Consider the following 19,600-nt stretch of genomic DNA (forward strand, 5'->3'; position numbering starts at 1 on the left):
AGTAAAGATGTCCCCATGTAATCACCAGTGCTCCATTCGTGGGATCAAAGATGCAAACAAATGTGTGACCACCTTTAATGAGAAGGATAATTCTCTCCAGAGTGTTGCTCTGGCATCTGCTCTCTCCTTTCATTGTCTTTTGCCTGTCAACCATTCTGTTCTTTCCCACTGTGATCCAGAGTCAGAGTAATAAGTAAGAAATGAACAGTGAATCTGGGTGGGCTGCCCAGGCAGAAAGGCACCAGAAGGAGAGACAAATGCTAAAGAATAGCAAAAAAAAAAAAAAAAATCCCAACACATTTGCTACCTTGGTGGTTTGTGTTATCTCGTAATTTTACTTCAGCTGACTTTGTAGCTGAGATGATATTTGGTGAAAACAATTTAAGAAAAATAAACTCTCCAAAGGGCAATTGCAGGAAAACAGCTCTCCTTTTCTGTTTCTGGCATACATAAATGTCAGAATTGAAGAACACTGTCAGACATCCTTGGGACATTTTGACATAGTTTGACCAGCGTTCAGAAGCTCTGAAGGAGCAACCTACCACAGTGGGTGTTTCTGAGGCTGAATTTTGTGTCAACATTGCTTTTTACATGAATAACTAGAAACTATTTTAAGAAGAAAATTTATTTCCCCAACGCTCAGAGACGTAAACAGGTGTATTTTGGAAAGCTTAGATGTCCCTTAAAATAAAGATTTTTAACACTCATCAGAACTCAGGCAAACCCCTCTGAAGAAAACAAGGTGCATCATATTTAGAGAGGTTAAGTTTCTCTTTAAACTTTAGAGGTTTCGGTGCAGAATTCACATCCATGGTTTTGCGTTAAAATGCATTAGTTTTAAGAGAAGCAAGCATTATATAGAAACAGAAGTTTGGATACCAAGAGCCTCAACAATATTGAAGATGCATGGGGGGAAAAATCTTCAGCGCTATTTCTCTAAAATTGAAGGCCAGCATGGACAGGAACGGAGAAAAACACAAAAAGCTAGACAAACAGCCCTGACAGAGCTTGTTGATTTTGTAAACCTTACCATAACACAAGATCATAGGACTCCTTCAACTTCTCCTCCAAAAGGTTGAAAGTTGGGACAAATGTAAAACGCTGCTTAATGTGCACGAGTAAAGCCAAGAACATCAAACTCATTTCACTTAGTGTCAGTCCTGACGATTCATCATTGCGGTCTGGGCCAACTGTGGTCTCTGGGCTGAAACAATTTTATCCATTTAAAAAAAAAAAAAAAAAAAAAAAAAAAAACAGAATGTTCCAGCTTGGATCTTATATCCTTAGGGTTACAATATTGAATTCTGAATTGGGAAACTTAATCTTGCAGCCAGATTTGACAAGATGCTGGTTGAATGGAAAGCACAAGTGATGATTGGGGGGTGAAGTGCCCCAGGTCAGAATTTGGGAAAAATAGGAGGTTTTGTAGAAATTTGGCTGCAATATAAAAACTCCAAGTTTGAACATTTCTATTTTTTTTTATGTAACAGAGGTGTCCAGAGTCTTAAAAGTAGATTTCTGCTGCATTCCTTTTCTCAGGTTCAAAATGTTCTTCAATAGAGTGGACTTTAAGTATTCTTGGATTCATTTCTTAGCACATTTCTGATGCTGCTCTTGAAAAAGATGCCTAGAGTTATAATCAAAGGCTTATGGGAACAAAGAAAAACATGCTTAAATTCAAAACAATCCTATTCGTTCTGTTGTAGAAAATTAATATTATATTCAAGAGTTAAAATTGGTGATTTCTTTATGGAAAACATTTTGTATGTGTGTGATTGAACATACTTAGATTTCCAATTCCTAAATATAAGAATGAAACAGGTAAAAAAATAAAAAAAAAGAATGAAACAGGTGCATTTGGCAATCCAGTTAGCACACACACTCAAGCACATGCACACACATATGCATGCACACACGCACACATGAACACATATATGTGCACCACACACACTAAGGAATTTTTGAAATGCTTGATTATTTATTTAACTTTTAATTTTCTGAAGGTGTTTTAAGTCTGTTATATATATAAAAAACTATATTAGGTACGTACTTTGAAGCACTCTTCTCAAGTAGGTTGTTGAGGAGAATGTAGAAACAGCACGCAAACTTTCCAAGTTGCAATTTGAACACACTGATTTCTAGAAGCAAAAGATAATGACTGTTCCACTCTCTCATAAAATCAGGTTTGTCTCCCAATATATTTCTATCATGTAGCTACTTCCGACAAGTGCTGAAACATACAAGCTGGGATTGTTTTCTCTCTTCTGTATTTCTCCTAAATAGGGAGAGAGAGAGCGCAGCATCACAGTGATACACAGTTTAGATACACACAAGACTGAGATGAGCTACCTAAGAAATTATTCAAGAAATTATAAAATAAGGAGGGGAACAGAGAAAAGTATATAGCTTAATAAAATCAATAAAAAGAAATTATAAAATAAAGCATACTTTTGGGAAACAGTTTCAATAAGATGGAACTATACAAATTGGAAAACAAAGTACCTTTTATTTCCCTCTCTTCAAACTATTATTCTCTAACTGTCTTTCTGGAAAGCTTCCATGTATATATCAGCATAGAGAATATTTGTGCTACCTGAGTACATTCATATTTTACAGAGTTCTGCAACTTATTGCATTATTTATAAGCATATATTGAATACTACATATACTTTTTAAAAATATTTATTTTAATTACCTTTTATGTATACAATATTCTGTCTGTATGTATGCCTGCAGGCCAGAAGAGGACACCAGACCTCTTTACAGATGGTTGTGAGCCACCATGTGGTTGTTGGGAATTGAACTCAGGACCTTTGGAAGAGCAGGCAATGCTCTTAACCACTGAGCCTTCTCTCCAGCCCCAAATACTACATATACTTAAAAATAGATCTGCAATTTTAAAAAAGACAAGATCTCCTGGAACTCCGTGCTCAAATGATAGTTACTCTTGCCTCAGCCTCTCAAAAACCTGGGTCCGCAGGCAAGTGTTACCTTATCTGGCTCTAAATCTACATTCTTTTCTGTAATATTCCATTTTCTGGATGTTCAGTACTCTCCTGCTGAGCACCCAATATTTAAAAAAAATGCCCTCTTACCAATTAGTGTAAACAATTGTGTTCCAGAATCTTCTAAGTGGGGTTTGCTTTTGCAAAAGAACGCATACATGTCCCTTGCTAAGAGATAGTGTATTAGTTGGGGTTACTATTGCTATGATGAAATACCATGACCAAAAGCAAGTTGGGGAGGAAAGGGGCTATTTTACTTATACATCTACATTTCTGTTCATCATTGAAAGAAGTCAGGACAGGAACCCAAAAGGGAAGAAATCTGAAGGCAGGAGCTGATATGCTAGGCTTACTCAACCTGGTTTCTTACAGAATCCAGGACCATCAGCCCAGGGATGGCACCACTCACAATTGGCTGCCCTTTCCCTATCAATCCCTAATTAAGAAAACACCATATAGCTGGTTCTTATGGAGGCGTTTTCTCAGTTAAGGTTCTCTCCTTTCAGATAGCTCTAGTTTGAGTGCTAAGTTGACATTAGTCCAGCCAACACAACTGACCCCTTGTCAACTCAAAACACAAACATGTCACCAACAAACCACACTTCTTTTTTCTTTCCTTTTTGTTTTGGTTTTGAAGCAGGATTTCACTGTGTGGTATAGCCCTGGCTGCCGTGGATCTCACTCTGTAGACCAGGCTGGCCTTGAGTTTACAGAGTGCTGGGATTGAAGGCGTGAGCCACCTTTCCTTTCTTACTCATCCTCAAGAGCTCACATTAAAAACATAAATAACTTTAAAAGCCCCACAGTCTTTTTTAAAAATGTTTTCTTTATTATTTATTATGTGTACAATGTTCTGCCTGCATGTACACCTGCAGTTCAGAAGAAGGCATCAGATCTCATTACAGATGGTTGTGAACCACCATGTGGTTGCTGGGAATTGAACTCACGACCTTTGAAAGAACAGTCAGTGATCTTAACCTCTGAGCCCTCTCTCCAGCCCAAGTCCCACAGTCTTTACAATTTCAAACACATCAAAGTTTCAATCTCCTTAAAACATCCAATCTCTCTAAAAATCTAAAACCTTTTTTAAAAGTTCAAAGTCTTTCAATTGTGGACGTTGATAAAGAACCAAAATTAAATTAAAAACCATCAAGAGGGAAGAACCAGAACACTTCACAATCTGAACCAAGCAAAACCAAACTCTAACAGTAGAAATAACTGAATGTCCAATTATTTGGGGTTCACTAACTATCTTCTGGCTCCTTCAGGGAGCATTAGGCGCTTCTCCAGTTCTGGCCTCTGTAGCACACACACCTTGTCTTCTAGGCTCTGGCTGGCTCCACCCCACTGCCGCGGCTGTTCTAAAAAGGAGAAAGACTTACTTAAGGAAATGGCTCCAGAAGATGGGGCTGTAAGATATTTTCTTAAGTAATGATTGATGGGGTGGGGGTTAGTTCATTGTGGGTGGTTCCGTTCCTGGGCTGGAGACTCTGGGTCCTATAAGAAAGCAGGCTGAACAAACCAGTAAGCAGCACCCCTGTATTGCCTCTGCGTTACCTCCTGCCTCCAGGTTCCTGCCCTGTTTGTGTTCCTGTCCTGATTTCCTTCAATGATGAACAACGATGTGGAAGTGTAAACCTTATAAACCCTTTCCTCCCCAACTTGCTTTTGGTCCTGGTGTTTCATCACAGCAATAGCAACCCTCAAAAAGATAGATGATCAAGTGTAATATTAAAAATGAAAGATAGGGGCTGGAGAGATGGCTGAAGGAAGAGCACTGGCTATTCTTTCAGAGGTCGTGAGTTCAATTCCCAGCAATCACATTGTGGCTCACAACCATTTGTAATGAGATCTGGTGCCCTCTTCTGGCATGTGGGCATACATGGAGGCAGAATGTTGTATACATAATAAATAAATAAATCTTTTAAAAAAATGAAAGATAGATTAATGGCATTGGTTCTCAGCTGGGTATGTCATGACTCTAAGACCAGGCTAGCTACTCCTCTGACCACAATGCATGCCATACACGCCAACATGGGCCTCACTGCTCCTTAGTAGGATACACAACGGTGCTTCCAGCGTTTGACACAATGAGTGTACCTAGATTAGTGAGTAGAAGACAACAAGCAATTCATGGTAATGGCTCCCAGTTAGATTCCTATTTTCTATATTTTATTTTGTATCAGGCCAATCTTTCACCTCTCTTATGCATTGCATAATACAGTTGAGAGAAGACTGAACCAAAAATAATCAGAATTACCATTTGAATTCTACTAACTTGGTGTTTTGATAAGTAGGCAAAATGTCTACTACTTGAATACTTAGGAGAACGTGTTAGAAGTTACGGTTTACATTTCTTTTAGGAAATCTGTGATTGTGGATCTTAATCACGTTATTTCAAGTACATGAAAAAGAAAGAGAATTTGGAAATAATGAAATCTTCCATTTAGCGGTATAGTGATATTTTATTTATTTTTTTTATGTAGATAAGAAGGTAAAACTAAGCAACTAGAGTCTAGGCAGTGGTGTTACACATTTTTAATCCCAGGATTTGAGAGACAGAGGCAGACACACCTCTGTGAGTTCAAGGCCACCGTGGCCTACACAAAATCAATGCAGAAACAGATTCAGGTGGTGGTGGCTCACACCTTTAATTTCAGTACGAGGGAGTCATGCCTTTAATCCCAGCACTAAAGGGGAATATAAGATGGGAGGAGACAGGCTCAGCTCAGTGTTCAGTCGCCCAGCCTTGGTAGAGGTAAGACTTTTCTAGTGGCTTGGTTGTTTTGCTTTTCTGATCTTCCGGCAAGTTTTACTTACTAAGACATAAATAAAATATCATTGTATAGGGGAGAAGACTCATAGGGACTACTCATGACAGCTTTTCCTGTAGAGATTCCTAGAAACTGATTTGCTGAACTGCACACTGGAGAAATACAAGTTCCCCTCCTCTGTTCTCCCCCAGATGCCAGGATAAGTACTCTGGGTTTCACAAACCGTCCTCACCTGTAAGCATCAGAACAGTTTGTTGCCTCCTCCAGCTCAGAACAGGCTCTCAACAGCAAATCACAGCGTTGGCCTTGACACAGAGTTGGCAGCCACAGCTCTAGAATTCACTTCTCATCTGTGAGCACCTGCACGCATATGGCTTACTCACATGGACACACACACACACACACACACACACACACACACACACACACCTTTAGAAAACAACAGAAAAGGATTAAAGATTCAGCTGTCTCAAATCAAGAGTACTAACGATAATCCGTGAACTAGTGAGCTGGTGAGTACTTAGTAGGTGTTAGACACTTTGCAACAAAGGTTTAATCCTCACAGGAGGTCTGTGAGATAGATGGGTACCATCTGGTTTACTTGACCAGGAAGCTGAGCCTAGAAGACAGTATCAAGTGGGTAATAAGCGGCAAAGTTAGAATTTAGTATAAAAATGCTGGTATCAGGGTTGCTAAACCTTAATTGTACACAAAACCACAAAATGAAACATGGCTTTAAACGCTGTCTATGGAAAGAATAATGCTTAGTATATGCTTACGTTAGGCACACATTATGGTCCTTGCTGTTACCATGAAGAATTATGGCGATGTGACATCACTAAAGACTTACCTTAAATCAAATTTTGGAAAGCGGATTTATATTGTACCATCTCAGTTCCTACTTCAATTCTACTCTTTTGCACTGGATTAGATCGTGGGTTTCTTCTACTCTGCTTACCTCCTCCTAAGTTCATTTTCCCCGTCAATAGCACCTTAAATATTTGTGATCCTGATGGTAGGTGTGGCTGAGAACATAATTTCTCTTCTCTACCTAGTCATTTGAAATTGTCACAAAACTTCAGTCTTTTTTGCATTTGCATTATAATTGTAGGATCTAAAAGAATTTACTTCCAAAATATCTCCTTCAACTTTAACTCATAACTTAATAGTTTCAGACCCCATGAATACACAGAAAACAATGCAGTGGTTTCCTGAAATGATCCTCGACAAGGTATTTATTGCCTTGAAAGTTCACAAGGAACAGAAAGGAACACAGTACATGGTTTGTCTGTCCCTCGTTCCTCCCTGCCTCCCTCCCTGCCTCCCTCCCTGCCTCCCTCCCTGCCTCCCTCCCTGCCTCCCTCCCTGCCTCCCTCCTTCTCTCCCTCCCTTCTTTCCTTCCTTCCCTTGGCCTGTAATTCAGTGATGTATAATATATCTTGGGTCATGTCTGCCACATCTCCACCCCCACATTTCTCCTTCCAATGCCTGCTCTGAATCAAAGGGAAGGGATCTGGTCATGGTTAAGCTCTGATCTGCAGACTGATGCCATCTCTTCTAAGGACCCATCTGAGAAAGAAGTGGAACTGAGTTTAGCATGTGCATGAAAGAGCCTTAGATGGCAGAAGGGGCAGCAGAAATTTTGAGCACATAGATCTTGGAAGTTTTCTCATCTGCTTGCATATTTCTTCCTCTAGTAGTTTTGGTGGCACTCTTCCTTTCCCAGATGAACCAAATCTTCATCAGGAAATACTTGTAAAGGAAATGTTGAATACAAAAGATCATGCAGCCCTTATGCATCTGTCTGATTATTGGCTTACCACAGTACTGCACAGAGAGGCTCAACTTACGTTTGTGACTGTTTAAACAAAAGATAAAATATCTCATCCCTGACTCACCAGCTGTCATTTAAGTTTATAACAAATTGCTAATATTAATCATTTTTAATAAGTTAGCATCTTATGCATTTAGTTAATTATATTAAAGTTTGAGGGTCAATAAGTAACATTCTTTAATTTCTAAAATTATTTTTGGCTTCTAATTTATAAGGCTTAATGAAGACTGTGACCTTCAATATATAATTACAACTTCGTGATTTCTTGTGTACCTGTATTTTATCTTGGGTTCTTCCTACTAGAGAAAAGTTTAGGTAGCACGAGGAGCGAGGACTTCCGTTTCTTTCAAGAAAAAGAAAACCACAATGGAAAAGATGACTCCTCTTGTAAATTTAGGGCCAGGGATGCCAGACCATATCAGATATCAAAGTGGTGATGAATCTGCTCTCTCAGGACTGAGGAGAGAGTTTGCATGAAGCCAGGAACAGAGGACTGAAGCACCTCTCTCCATCCTTTTTCTGTGTAGATGCTTTCTGCCTGTTTTGCAGGAAAGTGGTACTCTTGGCATCTTGATGGAGTAGTGTCAGACTGAGAGGCTGAGCAAGGGGTGTTTGAATGACAGGGAATCTTGACTTCCTGTATGTTAGGTTTAGATGACTTCAGAAGCTTTTATCTCCCTCCCTTTCCTCCTCTTTATTTTCTTATTTCCCTCCTTTCTGTGAAAATGGATCATAAAACCATATTAGAATGAGTGAAAAGTAGAAAAGAGTTGCCAAGACCCCGTGGGTTTTTCTCTCATTATATATACCATCTTCCTTTAACCCCTCATTATTACCTAACAATGTGTGTGTCCCTCTGGAGGTGCTGTTGGCACCGAGAGGCTTGTTGATTGTTCAGTATGAGAACTTATAACATCTGACCCTCATCTAACTTCTAACTTTGTAGGTGCCCCTCTCAAGCGGCTCTGAAGTTTTGGGCTGCCTTAGTTCTCCTCATTCCCTCCCATGAAACCGTGTCTGGGGGTTTGGGGGTACTCTGCTCATGGTTTCATTACAGAATGTATAAATGATGCTCTGGAGTTGCAAACAAATCCTCTACACATATGGAGAAGTAGTTGAAAGAATAGGGAGCAACACAGACACAAAACTGGGGAGTGGCTGAAACAGAGAGGGAAACAAAAGAGGTGGAAAATCTGAGAAGTGAGAAAACCAAGACTTCTGCATTTTCCAGCCACAGAGCCCTGCATCGCAGGTCCTCTGACAGCAAAGGAGACTCTGTGATGCCCTCACCTCTATTTCGCACCCAGGTGTTCAAAAGCCTAAACCTTCACCTTGAATCCTTATCCTGCCTGTTCAAATTTCCTTGCTTTTCCTCCTTTTACTCTGGAACCTTAAGAAGCATTGTGGTGCCTCTCCGCCATGCCCCTTACCTCCTCCTGCACCTTCCAAGTTCCAGTCATTGCATCCCCAGGTCACTGCGCTTAATCCCCAGAACCTCCACCCCTCATGCCTGGCTTTTCCTACCCACTGAATGGTGGCTCCATGTCTCATCCCATCTGGCTCTGGCAGGTAGTTCCTGCTTCCAGATTGCTTTCACATAGCTTCAGAATGATGCTACAGCTTAGGACTCCCATTGCTGACGTACACATGAGGCTGTGCAATTGGTAGGAAGTTCTCTTCTTCCACCATAAATTAGTGGTATTTTCAGCTTTCATCAAAGAAATCCCTCTTTGCAGTTAATGCAGAAGCTCATAGCTGGCCAAGGTGCTGAGAACAAATGACTGTAGGATTCTAAGCATTCATTAAATGAATCTCTTGTCCCACCCCTTTAAGAGCACAGGAAACGTAATAGAAAAGGTGTTGGAAAACAATAAGAGCCAATAACACAGAAGGGAATTGTGAAATGCTCTCTTATGGACTTGATAGAACTGTGGCCCTCATGACCTCACTTCAGCTATTGTTGCCTACACAGGGCCCGCCCATGACTGAGTCAGTAAACACTTAGACAGAGATAGGAGAGAAATCACTGGGCTTTGCCCACAGGATTTTACAGCAGTCAAGGCTGCGAAACAAGAGTAAAGAATTGTCTTCAATTGTGTAGCGACTGGAGGATAGCTTCACACTTAACACCCATACCAGTGGCCCTGCTTAAACTACAAGTATTACAAAACATAAACTAAATCAAACAAAAATACCCCCAAAATCCCAAACGGCATAAATAAAAATGAACCGGAGACTTGGGGGACCCAGGCGGTAATGACAGTCGTGAGGGTGAGAGAGGATGGGGGGACGGGTATGAAAAGAATGTGTTGTGTACATGTATGAAACTGTCAAAAACAAATTAGAAAGTGACCACCTCAATGGGTACTGTGAGAACTCAGTAAAATAATTCATGGAGAAAAAGAGCCCAGTGATTGGTCTTCAGAAAGTTCGTCATGAACATGAGAAGATCTTGTTTTTATGGACTCTTCACTTCTAAGACCTTCCCATCCACTTCTGTTCACTTCTGACTTCCAGCTTTGTGAAAATGTGAGGAAAGCGGCTATCCACTTCTGTCTTTTGCAGGATATTGTTGAGTGTGCTTCTCTTAAAGGGAATTTTATATTTTTAATTGAAACAATAATTGTACTTGTTTATGGATACAGTGTGATATTTTGCTACATGTGAACATATTGTATGCCTACCTAGCCAAGATAATTAACATGACCATACATTAAAATATTTTTCCATTTCTTTATTATGGAATCATTTAAACATAATAAGGTAACTAGGTATGAAGATGTATTGGAGAATAAATGCACAGAGAAATAATAGCTGATGATACTGTGATTGGTTGGGATACAGAGGATAGGAGAAAACTATCTCCTATCTGGGTAAAACTGGGACTGCCTCATTTCTGGAAAGGAAAAAGAAGAAACAGAATTAAAAATAAGAATTCCTTTACTTGTTTGAAATATGTATTATTGTTAACAATTGTTGGTCCACTTCTCAGTATGACATTTCTTCTCCACTGGCTGGGTACTGACCATGCTTCTTGAACTCACCTAGTGGCTTGCTTACATTTTTGTTTTTATTCTGAAATAGAGTCCCACCATGTAACTCAAGACGACCGCAAGTTAACAATTCTCTCAGTATCCTGCATTTTGGGATTACTGGCATATATCATTCTGCTGGGTTTTAGTTTTCTTAACCCCAACTTTATAAGGTAATTTTTAAAAATTTTCCATCCATTTTTAATTCTGTTTCTTCTTTCTCCTTTCCAGAAACAAGACAGTTCCAATTTTACCCAGGTTTTCTCCTGTCCTCTGTACCCCAACCAATGACAGTATCATCAGCTGTTATTTCTCTGTACATTAATTCTCCAATACATCTTCATACCTGGTTACCTTATTATGTTAAAATTTACCACATTTACTTATATGTTTGATTTTCCCTTTACACCATTCTATTGTGTGCTAAAGCCATCTTTCCTACAAACATGTTCTTCTTAAACAATGGTGTGTACTTGTCTTACACTAAGCATTCTAAGAACATTGCAATAAGCATATTTCTATGTGTATGGGCAAGGGGTGGAGCTAGGATTCAAACTAAGGCAGTCAAGTCAGTCTCTGTTTACTCATCCTAACAAGCATATTTCTTTTAAAAATTATTTTTGAAATATTTATTTGGTTTTTAATTGTGTGTGTGCATATAATCATGAATGCAGATGCCTGTGGAGGCCAAAAGAGGTCATAGATATGCTGGAGCTAGAGTTACAGGTGGTGGTGAATGGGTTCTGAGAACTGAACTTAGGTCCTCCTCAAGATTTGTATGTATTCTTAACTATTGAGCCTTCTCTCCAGCCCCTAAAGCGTTCATGGGATACACCTGGGTTGCAATACTCTATTCATTTCTGCTGACCTAATTCATTTCTGAATTTGTTCCTCTCTCCTGGACTGTTAAAGTAACCTCCTTCTTGCCTTCAGGTCCTGTGCCCCTAGTCACGATGCTTTTCACACGTTTCTGTCTTTAAACACTGTTGCACAAAAGACTCAGATACTGGGCAGACAAACACCCTGGACTCCAGCTGAACATTTTAAGAAACCAAATCCCCACTGCTCTCTGTTGACTTTATTCCCGGTTGAGCTAGATGCTGCTGGAAAATTTACTTAGACACAATTCCTGATTTCCGGTCAGGGATGACACCATGAGAGGACCTGGCCATCTCCCACAAGCTAATGTTCTTTCCAGTCTCTCCTCCAGACTCTGAACATCCATCCTGAAACTAGATATCACATTTGGGAAGTACCTGGAATTCCTTCCCTCCACACCTTTAGGCTTCCACCACAGTTTCTGTCTCTTAAGTCCTGTCACTCTCTATGGGAAAACAGCTCCTTCAGAGTTCTGCCTGCCCTTCCAACGGTATCTGCCTTCCCTTCAATGCTCAGAGTGCACCATACATCTTGGTATATATCTTCAGTTTTGAATTAGGGTTTTTGCAAATCTCTATTTAATTTTCTCTTGTCCTTAATCTATATGTACTCTGTTTTTTTTTTTATCTATCCTGTATTCTCTAGGCAAAAGTTTATATGTGGTCTTAGAAGTACTAGACACACTGAAAGTAAATACTTTTCAAATAGTGAGAAAATATTTATTAATACAGCAAAAGGTTGTTTATTATTTGTTAGGCATATTTTGAAACCTTGAGAATAATTAAATTCCAGCTGCTTTGGAACTAATAGAGTGATGGATATGTGTAGCGAGACAAGATAGGGTCATGTTTCTTGGAAGCATATGTAGTTAGAGAAGAACTTATAAAAGACATCCAGCTGAAGACATTTGTTTTGAATTCAAATGTTTTAACTGATTTGGTCAAGGTTGATGAACTTCCATTGTCTGGGCATTCACTTCACAACTCTTCCTCTACTTCTGGTTGACCCCTAACACAGAGCTTTGTAAGTTTCTAAAAAAAAGGTATGAAGTAAAAATTATTATTTGTGAAATGATCTGTATGAGTCCATCTGTGTTTTTTATGACCATCATTATGATTCAGTCATTCCATTTTTTTCTTTCCATCTTCACACTCCCGACAGTCACATGAACTCTGCATGCAGTTATGGATTGATCTACTCTTTTCTTCGGTTAATAAAGTGACTTTGAAACTTCCCAAGGTAAGAGGTGAAAGACAGAATCTTCACCTGTGTTTTCATCAGGTTTGTTGTTGCCTGAGCTCTCTTGTGCAGTGACTAGGGTGTTCTGAAGTGAATTGCATCAACTCAGCATGTTCACGATGTAGCACCCAGCACCAGTGCCAGTGAGCTTGTGATATGCTCAATATGACTCCATTTTAGAGAAGCATACGTGTATTTATTTAGTCATAGGTAGACAGGATAAGTAAGGAGATGGTAAATACTTGTTGAAATGCCAAGTGGTATGTGTATGCCTTTTGGAGATCAGAACATGTAGAGATCAGGATAAATATATTTTAAAGAGTATCTTTAGTAGCATGGTAATTTTTAGAGAATTTTAGATATTATAGATTTATTTAAAAGGTTGGGAGGAAGCAAAGAAAGAAATGACAGACTAGCACATGAAGCTTAATTAACTATGGGTAGCCCAGTAGTGGGCAATAGACAGTTAGCCTTAGTAGTTGGGTGGAGATTCTGGCAGCATTTCTACATCATAACCATGACATTTGGGAAAGGTGGAACCAACTGCCTGGCCACAGCATGAGGAATTCTATCACTTGTTATAAGCCAGTGCTTAGGTCCCAGTGAACCTAGTTTTTTATAAGCTACTCGAGGCAGGCCCCATATTGTTGCACAGCCTCTAGGACAACACTTTACACATACTTCACACTCAATAAAGATTTGTGAAGTCCATGAGCACACAGGGCTTCCATAAAGGCCTGATCCAAGGTTATTCAGTTGGTTCTGACTCCCTTTCTATCGCCACGCAGAACTTATAACTCCCACGGTGGTAATAATGAGAACCCTTCAGGCATGTGTAGTATTTAGTATTTTTGTGTGTGGTGTCAACTTTCATGTCATAATATACTATATGTTCAGCCAGTTAAGTTACTGTTGCTGTGGGAATCATGGCTTTTTTTTATACCCCAAATAAGCACTAGCCCTTCTGGTCTATTCAGAGGTGACCCTGTACCCACTGCCTTTACACGCTTAACTTCCTCCTCAGGTTTGGTCAATACATCCAGTTCCAAGTTTGTGTGCTTATTATATGACAGTTCTGGACTTAATGGAGTTTTTTCTTAGTAATTCTGTGATAGCAATATTTCCAAACAATAGTTTGGTATCAGCTTTGCTTTGTTGGAGTGATTCTGCTATGCTAATTCCGAGAAGGGAAGTCCATTTGAGTCAGTCTGGCCATGTGAGATGTAGGAACAACACCATTGACCACATTTTCTCGTCTTGTCCAGTGCAGCCAGGAAGTCGCGTCGTCTCTTCATTTCTCTAACTTCACTGTAACTCTTAGTAAACTAGAACTTGCCCTTTATTCTTCTTAATGGAAAGAGTCTTTAACCAGAGTTATGAAAAGCGAGGAAGGTATAAAGATGTTTAGTTCTTATATTTTAATTGGTGAATGAAAGTCAAGGAAAGCTCCTGATAGCTGAATGAGGGGACAGGTGGGGGCAATGAAGTGGAGCCAAGTGTCTCTCTTCCTCCAGTTTCAGCCGGCACACTTTGAGGATGCTGGTTAAGCACACTGGTTAAAAAGATTGGCCTTAAGCCAGCAGGTATTTCTCTGCTACTTGACGCTTTCTGATACAGTCTCTTGGGGAAATCCTTTAAGTGTCTATCCCTTTCTAGATTGAGAGCCCCTTGTTGTTAAATGCTGACTTACTTACAAGGCTTTTACGTTATCTAGTGATCACCTGAACTGTCTGGTGAAGCAAGAACAACACTTTGCCTGTGTTGATTCTCCATCAGTAACTAGCATTAAACTGTTCACGTCCCCCACTGCGGTCTTTCTCCAGGTGCTGTCTTTATCTCTTCCATATACCCAACCCTAACTGCCCCCCAATCCCCCAGCTTCTTCTTAGTATTTTCTTATCATTTTCAGTCCTGGACTGAAGAATGAACATTTTTGGCCTGTTTCTCTTTCTCCCCGTAATTTCTAAATTGGTGCATTCAAACATGCTAACTGAAACAGAATAAAAATATAAAAATTGTCTGAAGTTTTGATTGCAGAGTCTCCAGAAGGTATTGGGGTGAAGGATATAGATCTTCCTGTTCCTGTTTCATGTTCCCTGGGCAGCGACTGATTTCTCCTCATGGACAATGCCGACTTTCCTTTTCCTTCTGTCTTCTAACGGATCAGTCTTTGGCAAACCGAAATGCCCCTGTCCAGCACTCTTTCTTCAGTCTGTAGATGGATTCCTATGTGAACTGTCATCTTGCATTTATGTTTTAAGGTGGAGTTCGTGATATTATGCTGGATTAGCTTTAAAAGCTAATTCAAGTAGCTTAATTTCATCTTTGACATATGAGAAATGTTTTTGAATAGACAGTTTTTTTTTCCCATTTCTGACTCACATTACCTAGATCAATCTCTTTATTGGTTCTCCTTAAGACCTATATGTGTGCATAGGTTTAAACAGTCTTTATATGGATATCAAAGCAAAAGATTCCCAAACTGTGACAAATTATATAAAAGAATAGTTATCACCACAGGTAATTTAGATGTTTTCTCTGTTTGGAGTTAGAGTTGATAACAAGGATATATTCATTATTCTTGTAGCTTTTATTGAATGGTGACCTACTGTTGCCTAGCCAGTACACAGCACACCAGGAATGGACTGATAGCCAAGAGAGTTTTTAATTCCTCACCTATTTTACAATATAAGTTTGTATGCAAGTTACAAAGAAAAATTCCAAATTGTGATAAATACCAAAAAACAAATAAAAAATATTACTAAGATAGTGAATTCTCAGAACATGATCCAAGAGTGAAGATATGCAAGGAGAAATCTGAGAGCTTGTGAGATCATTCCAAGGAAACAAGACAAAGTCGTGTCACCTCTGTTCCACCAAAACATGGGTTCATTCTTATAATGTGCTTTGGTGCCCTTCTGAGGTATGGTACACAACAGTGGGTTTGCTTCAGACTATACATCGCTACTCACTTTTACTATGTGAAAAGTTTCCAAGCACAGGTTGGCTTTGTGACTATATATAATCTAAATGCATATGACCTTGCTTAACTTTCAGAATATAAATTGTCTGATGCTCTGAATAAAGTTGGCTATAGCATGAGACTTTAGTCCACCTCGTTTTTAGGTTTTACTCTCCCAGGTTCTTGCTGCCAACTAGAGCTGTAACAGTGAGCTGCAAATAAACTTACTACATTGTTTGGATAAAGTTTAAATCTGCTCATCCAGGATTCATGAGTTGAAAGTTTGGTCCTCAGTACTGTGATGTTCAGAAGTAGGAGAGCATTTAAGTTGTAGCTTAGAGTAAAATGTTAGGTCATTGGGTGTCTCTCGGAGGGATTAATGTAGTAATGTAGTGATTGTGAGAGCATCGTTGGTTCTCTTGAGAGTTGGTTATAATACAATAGCAAAGCTGACTCCTCCCACCTTCCTACTTCCTATTTTCTTATATGATTTTACCCCTGTATATATACCCCTCATCAAAATGCCATGTACCATGAGATCCTTGCTAGTGTTGGTTTTTAACTCTCTATCTTTCTATTTTTATCAATAAAGACTCAGGAGCCAGGTAGTGAGAAAAGCATACTAGGCCAGGGAGAAAAAGAAAGCACCTAATTGCTTCCTCCTCCCCCATTGTCCCAGAAAGAGGGTTTTCTCCTACCCTTCTCAAAGAAAAACTCCTCCAATTCTACTTCCTGTGGCTCTCTTCCTTCCTCCCTCCCTCCCTTCTCCCCCCCTCCCTCCTTCCTTCCTTCCCTCCCTCTCTTTTCTTTTGACTTCCTCTCACTCTCTGTCTCTCTATGTTTATTTCCTGTCAACTGATTGCTTGCTCTGCTGCTTGACCTAAGGTTGATTTTTATTTAATTCTGTTTACATCATCCAAGCAGAAAGCTCTTGGATTAAAAGTATATGCTAGGACTGAGCCACACCACAGCTACATTCAGGCAATCTCAGGGTTCACAGTATGCTCAAATATTCTGCAATGTCAAAGGTCAAATGGATAAGGCTTCCATAAATTTGTCTGCCTGTGCACAAAACTATGAACTAAATAAATCTGTTTTATTTACTATAATCCAGCCTCAGGTATAGAAAAAGAATACCAATTAACAATGAAGCTGTTAATTCACAATTTAAGAGCACAGAGAAGTAACCACCAAAATGGAAAGCACAGAGAAGCTAATGGTGTTGGGAGGGGGTGGAAATAATCTTGAGGTTTTAGAGAAAAGTTACCCGTGGAGGCAGAAAACCTGTGAGCTAAAATAGCCTGGGAATTTAAACTAGAGGCAGAGATGAGAGGGACCAGGATCCTATTGTAGACTTTGGAATGTATAACAGTTGTTTGTGAGAAAAGACCAAGGAGCCTGGAGGCCAGCAGGACTTCAGTATGTTGATAGCTGCAAGGTCTATGTTAATGAAGAACCACATATGTCCTTTCAGCCAGAGGCAAGGGAAAGGACTTCTTTTTGGAAGGAAGGGAAGGAACCATTTTGAACATTCCTGAGGGATACTGGATTTTATCTAACTACCAAAAATCCTCCTATAGTCCAGCTTGAGCATTCAGGATGTAAAATAAATGAATACATTAAAAAAAAAAGAAAAAGAAAACTGTCAACAAACTAAAATAAAAACAACAATAACAAAAATTGTTGGAAGGATCAACATCCCAGACTTTGAGTCACACTACAGAATACAGTAATATATAGTAATAAAGTTAGCATGGTATTGGCATAAAAGCAGAAAAATTAATCATTGCAATAGAACTGCACACATAAGCCAACACTCCTCTAGCCACTGAATTTTGACAAAGTATTTAATAATATACATTGAGGTTGTGCTGATTCTGCTGAGAAGTCCCCATGAGCAAGGCCCATCCTCCCCAATTGAAGGAATTTATGGACAAGAAGTTATCATTGCAATTGGATGGTGACAGACATGTACGAGGACTACTACAGGGCTTGAATTCCTTTATGCATCTTGTGATTGATGAGTTATGTGGAGATGGTAACTTGTGGGCAACAGAATAACTTCAGAATGGTGGTCGCATGAGGAAACAGCATCAGCTTGTCACTAGCCTTGGGAAGAATCTGAACAAAGATTTTTCAGCAGAGGAGTCCATGTCCCTCCCCAAAGGACCTGTTTGACTGTGGTGTAGAATTGGATCATGTACATTTTCTTTTTTTTTAATATTTATTTATTTATTATGTATACAATAGTCTATCTGTGTGTATGCCTTCAGGCCAGAAGAGGGCACCAGACCCCATTACAGATGGCTGTGAGCCACCATGTGGTTGCTGGGAATTGAACTCAGGACCTTTGGAAGAGCAGTCAATGCTCTTAACCACTGAGCCATCTCTCCAGCTCCATGTACATTTTCATATGAAACTTTTTGCTAAATAAACTTGTGATACTCAGGGGAAAAGGTATGCATTGAGAAAAAACAAGATTTTCAACAAATGGCAATGGTCAAACTAGGGAGCTACAAGTAGAGGAATTAACCAATTAACTAATTAATTAAATCCTTATCTCTCGCCCAACACAAAACTTTAAAGTGATCAAAGACCATGAGACCTGATACCTTGAATCTGGTAAGGGAGAAAGCAGGAGTCCACCTGAACTCCTTGGTGCAGGAAAGGACGTTCTGAACAAGGCTCTGATAGCACTGGCTTTGAGGCCAGCAGTTAATGAAAGGGACCTCAGGATGCCCTAAAGCTCTCTCCAGCAAAGTGCAGGACTATTTGAGTGAAGATGCGAGCTAAGGAGAAGGGGGGAAAGCTTTACCAGCTATCTAACTGGCAGAGGGTTAATATCTGGATTANTATCAGCACTAAGAAACTAGCTTTATAACAAAGTGCTGATTTTGCCTTGAGGTCTGTGTGTGATTCATAGTTATTAGAGAGAAACATTTCTTGTTTGCTGCTTTGGTAAATTATTGAGCTGATCTTTCTGTGAAGTATTGCAAGTTATTTTTCTCATCAGGCAAGTGTTTTGAGTATTTTCTGATGTGCATCCCCTTACACCGCCATATGATTCCTTCTCCTCCTACCAAAAGGTCCTCAGCATAGACTTAGGAAGTTCTCATTATGGATGAGACACGGACACCAGACACTGGGAAGAGCGTGGTAGAGAAGTCAACGAACTGATGGGAATCCTGCAGAATAAAATCCATGTGAGGGCGCTCGTGGAAACCAGCACAGCTTTGTTCGCCCTGTTTCTGAATTTGGAAGACAACATGAATCCCAATCATTTACTAACTGGAAAAAGCAGGTTATACCCCACTATGCACTTTATGGTTCGGTTTTATAAATAGTAAAATATAAGAAGCATATCTATATTTTTATGTGGTGCACAAAAGGCCACCAAGAACACATAGCAATATTAATCTCAGACCTGTGTGGGATTTTTTGAGAAAATTTTCTTTTTAAAAATATAAAATTTCTGTAATAAAAATAGTTCTTTTAAAAACGCCACAGAAAAATATTTATTTTTGATCTAGTAATTCTGCTTTTAGAAAAATAGTCAGAGCTGGAAAAAGACTTTTCATTTGATGTTCACACAAAAAACCAGACATCTGATATCTTCAGCATGGGCTAATGAAATATATAAAGTCAATCCGTAATTTAAAAGGCATTAAAATAGTTTCTGAAGAAATTGAATGAGCTGAGTGTATTTTGGTGATCTAATGTATGTTAGCCCAAACAAGAAACTTGCTTTATCTAGTAAGGTACTAGTAATGCAAATAATATATGTATATGGGGCTAGAGAGATGGTTCACTTGTTAAAAACACTTGTTTTTACAGAGTCCAAGTTTGATTCCAAAAACCCACATGGCAACTCACAA

At 39.4% G+C, this 19,600-nt stretch overlaps 1 protein-coding gene and 1 pseudogene across 1 annotated transcript in view; both read left to right on the plus strand.

Moving 5' to 3' along the window:
• The window catches only part of Pou6f2 (POU class 6 homeobox 2), a 462,212-nt gene that overhangs the window by 5,977 nt on the left and 436,635 nt on the right, over positions 1–19,600 (plus strand). The gene's annotated exons all lie outside the window — the stretch shown is intronic.
• On the plus strand, positions 17,619–17,850 carry LOC126501536 (small nuclear ribonucleoprotein G-like; annotated as a pseudogene).

This window comes from Alexandromys fortis, unplaced genomic scaffold (genome assembly GCF_014885135.2).
Source record: "Alexandromys fortis isolate MF-2015 unplaced genomic scaffold, M_Fortis_MF-2015_v1.1 scaffold_5, whole genome shotgun sequence".
Taxonomy (NCBI): domain Eukaryota; kingdom Metazoa; phylum Chordata; class Mammalia; order Rodentia; family Cricetidae; genus Alexandromys; species Alexandromys fortis.